The sequence below is a fragment of the Limulus polyphemus genome, unplaced genomic scaffold, assembly GCF_000517525.1.
Source record: "Limulus polyphemus unplaced genomic scaffold, Limulus_polyphemus-2.1.2 Scaffold1316, whole genome shotgun sequence".
Taxonomy (NCBI): Eukaryota; Metazoa; Arthropoda; class Merostomata; order Xiphosura; family Limulidae; genus Limulus; species Limulus polyphemus.
In genome coordinates this window covers 268249-272973 of record NW_013666926.1, presented here as the reverse complement: position 1 = coordinate 272973, position 4725 = coordinate 268249, and the positions used below count along the sequence as shown (strand labels likewise).

The 4725-nt window shown below is 29.5% G+C and overlaps 1 protein-coding gene and 1 long non-coding RNA gene across 5 annotated transcripts in view; both read right to left on the bottom strand.

Moving 5' to 3' along the window:
- Positions 1-4608, bottom strand: part of LOC111086677 — a 16078-nt gene extending 11470 nt beyond the window's left edge. Inside the window, exon 1 of the long non-coding RNA XR_002611406.1 lies at positions 4457-4608. This is a non-coding gene — a long non-coding RNA (uncharacterized LOC111086677). The remainder of the gene's footprint in view (positions 1-4456) is intronic.
- Positions 1-4725, bottom strand: part of LOC106463068 (polyribonucleotide 5'-hydroxyl-kinase Clp1-like) — a 199043-nt gene that overhangs the window by 36862 nt on the left and 157456 nt on the right. The gene's annotated exons all lie outside the window — the stretch shown is intronic.

The window sequence follows — 4725 nt, the reverse complement described above, 5'->3', positions numbered from 1 at the left end:
ATTAAATTATAAATATATCAATTCATGTGAATATGACTGAAATTTTTTTTTTGTTTCTGAAAAGGTGGTGTCTGTTTACTTGTGACCATGCTGTGTGTGTGTATATATATATATACAGCAAGTTAATAAAGTACTACTAACTACTTTGGAAAAACAAACAGCACAATTACACTTTTGTTGGTTTATGATTTTGAATTTTTTTTTGTTCTGTACATCTTATATTTGTCTTGTTATGCAACACCAAAAACTTCACTTTGTTTTTTTTCTGAAAAGGTAGTGTCTATTTACTTGTGACCACACTGTGTAGACTGGTACGCTGGTCATGAAAAGTTTCCTTTGCAATGCTTAGAGGGAGATGAATATTGAGATAATTTTGTGTGAAGTGAGGTAAAACCATATCAAAACACAGTATGAAAAAGCTCAATTGATCAGATACTTCAGACATCACTGCAACAACAAATTCAGCAAGAGTTGTAACTGTTGTTATAGGCAGCACAGACCTACAAGTGGAAACGGTCACAAAAGAATCTGGAAACCTTAATCAAATGAATTCCAAACAACAACAGAAACAAAACACAAAAAGGATACATATAAAGCTGTCACAATCATATTTTAGTATGGAAAATATGATTAATATTGATGACAATTTACAGTTATGTACTGAACTTTCAAATGTTACTATCTAATGTTTTGGGAGCATCTTTGACCTACTGGTGTGGGAATGAAAAGAAAAAGATTGTGTTGGAATGCATGGACCTACTTGCCACTTTAACGTTGTTGCTATGCAATTCTAGTTTATTGAACTCTTGTTTCTTATTGTGCAATTTTGTAATAAAATGCACATAACTGACAGCTTACTGATGCCAGTTTCAAGTTTACATGAAATTAAACTATTCTATGTGACAATATTCTGTCACTGTAAAGAAAAGGAGGAGGAAATTTACACATATTTTGTACTTTTTGTTATGTGGTAGTTACAAAATTGTTAATTGACCAAGGCTAATACAGTTAGTATTAGAGTAAAAAAATAATGGATTAAATATAACATGGCCAATATCTTTCCACAGAAGCTTGAACATTTACCAACTGAAGGCTAAATACAAAAATAATTCCTTAACATCATTTATACAGTGCACTTTGTAACTAAATTAAATTAAAATGAAATTGGAGAAACTGCAGTGGTAAACTTAATCTAGTATTTAATTTTGGACAAATGTTAGGGAATTCAAAGTTACCAGATAAAGCACAAACTCTCTTAACCTAGGAATATGTTATTAATGATAAAAACAAAGATTAAACTTAGGTTAGAATATTTAAAAAAATATGCTGAAAGAACTTTTCACTTATGTATAAATATTTATCCACATAATTCAGTTGTATCACATTTTCTCTTAAAGGAGTTAATATACATTTCACTATTCTAAGTAAATTTGATAATAAATTTTATCACAAGAAATTAAAAAATTTCCTCTATAATTTTCACAAATTTTCTAACTAGTGAAATGTTGAAGAAAAGCAATCAGAACTATTTAGAAGGTTTTTAAAAAAATAGTCTTTGAAAAGCAGTTAATATCAGTAATATGTACTTTTTATCATAAAGTCCTGAAAAAAAAAAGCACAAAAGAAATGGTTTAATTTGGGTTTCTGAGAACACTTGTTCTTTAAAGGTCTATAAGTTTAAAGCCTTAACTTACAGGTTAGAACTTGGTACCTGAAAATAATTTACTTGTAAAGTAAAGGTAATGGCAGTGAAATAAACACTTTTTTAAAGAACAATAAATCTACTAAAACATAAATTAGAAGATACTAAACTTTCTCTGAATGTTTATTTCATAAACAAATTGCAATAAAAATATTCAGCATTTCTGTTAGAAAGGACAACTAATACAAAGGGTTTCTTATGGAATCGAGTGACACAGGTGATTGAAGGATATTTAATTTCTTTCTTATTTGTATTTGTGTTCAATATTAGAGCTTTAACATTTAAATATTGTTGTGACCCACACAATTATAAGAATCATAACATGGTTAAAAGGAAATGTAGCTGTACCATGGATACAATCTGAAAATACAAAACTTTTTCCATAAGGGCTCAGTGATTTTTACCAATCTTGTAAACACAGATAATCATGAAAATATCTAGACTAAAACATTTATTGTGGTACATGTATCTTCACAAGTTTTGGCAAGCTTATAAACATCACAAGTCTTTGTATACAAAAAACCAGAATGTTTGATTAAGTATTTTTACTAACAATTTGTCCAAGAATATGTGGAGTCAGAGTACTTACTAATCCAAGTGCAAGGCAATTTTCATGTTAAGGTTAGAGTTTTCAAATTTTATCTGCATAATTTGTAAAACCACCTAAATGAATATCAAACTTTTTTTTCCTACCCCAACTCTATATAAACTCAGTATATTTGACTAACCTTGTAACCACTACGAAAAAATAAGGAATAAATCTAAATTACTTTTTTTCTTTCTAGAATGACTGAAAATTGTAACAGAAAATTACAATCGTTTATCTTAAATAACTTAAAGCTCATAACAGTCTGCATCAATTTCTATTTCATTTCATTTTTTATTGCCCTTTGAACCTTACCTGAATAATAATTCTGCAATACAAACTATGGATAAATTTTTTATAGCTTTTTTAATTATATTATCTAATCTAATCTTATCTAACCTAATAAGTTTCTAATTTTCTACTTTTTAGATATGTTTAAAAATAAAATAAAAAACAAAAAACAATATATTTAGGACTTTTTTTTGGTCATTTTGTTATTTGGTGTTTGACTGCCAATGAAACTTAAAGTCTACTTTTTGCAACAATGGTACTAGTACATTAAATAATTATTTATTTATTTATTTCAAGTATGCACTTAAAAAGACATTAACATACACAAACCAGTCTTATAACTATTATAATTTAACTGGCTTTCTAACTAAGGCAAAAGTGCTTTAAAATAATTCTATTAGCTATTCAATCCAAACTCGGCAATGGCAACTTTCAAGTTATATGTGAAATAACTATAAATCTCTACTGAGAACAAAACAGTATCATATATCATTTTGTAAACTAATACATTGGCTTTCTATTGGTTATCAATGATGTAAATCAAACAGAGAGAATTACTGGGAATTTGTGATAAAGATATCTAGTTTATACCTCTGAACACAAAGGCTATAAAAAATAGACAATGCCCTAGTAATATCTGTGCTTTAAAGATTAATTTACATTAAAGTCAGCACATCAGAGACGGGTGACAAAAAATACGGGATGTTTAAGTTGGAGTGAACAAATGTCACAATACACATACAAGGGGAGTTTATATAAGTTTAAATTTCTTAATTCTAAAAAAAAATATTTGAATTGCTTTTAAACTCAAACTATCATTAACTACATTTTGATGCTATTTTTATTTGTATACATTGATAATAAAGTATTTTAATTAACACTTTCACTGCCATTGGATGCATATATGCATACAAAGGTATCTTTAGTCACTGCTGCCAACACAAATGCATCTTGTTAGAGTTAGCATGCATCAGAAGTCAGTTCTGCTGTGATGGCACTCGCATAAGGGTCCCCTCTTGTAGAAACTTTGATTGGTTGTAAATCTTTTTATTTTATATACATATATATATATATATATACATTTTTTTTTCTGGTTGCTTTCCTAAAGTGGATAAAAATAGTACTTCTTCAAAGGAAATGCTAAGAAATAAAAATTCAAATTTGTTCGATGATGAGGAACCCACTTTGAGTCTAATAATGAAGAAAAACTTTAATATAAGTTTAATATAACAGCAAATGTACTACATTTCAACACAGTTTTGTTATCATCAGGTACAAGTAGTTTACACTGACACAGATATATATATATATACAGTATAGAACAAAGAGGTCACATGACCATATACTGTTGCATGACTTAGAAGAGATATCTAGGCACCCCAGGGTGTTGGTTTAGAGTAGGGTTGTTTTGTTCAATTAAGATTGATTCCTTGATTTTTTGTTTGCTTATGATTGGTTCTTTGTTTAAAATTACTGTGTTTTTAATCTTTATTTTTATCTATGTAAAACCGATTCACGCACACCACAACTCTATGGCATTCCTAAATCACACAAACAGAATGCTCCCTAAGACTTATACTGTCCACTTATGTTTCCTTCAACTACAATCTTGGTAAATACATAGCCAGGGCTCTCACACCATATGTAACGTCTGCAGGTTCATTTTTTAAAGATGCCTTCAATTTCAAATATACACTAGACCAGCTAAATTCGAAAGCCTCAGTGGCTAGTTTTGATGTTGTGTCACTCTTCACCAAAGTCCCCGCCAATGAAGCTTGCAATATTGCACTTGACTTCTACATTAATGACCCCAACTAGTTAATTCAAATCCCCAGCACACTTTTTGCTTCTCTCTTAGAATTTACAACAACTAAAACCAACTTCATTTTCAACAATGAACATTTCCTTCAAATAGATGGTTTAAGTACAGGCAATCCTGTTTTGCCCATTCTTGCTAATATATTTATGACCCAGATCGAAACACAAGCCATACATTCTGCGCTTCATCCCCCACTATACTGGTACAGATATATCGATGACACTTTTGCTGGTCTCACTTCTACAGAACACATACTAACTTTCTTGGAATACATAAATTCCATTCATCCTAACATCAAATTTACCATAGAATACGAAAACAATAAAC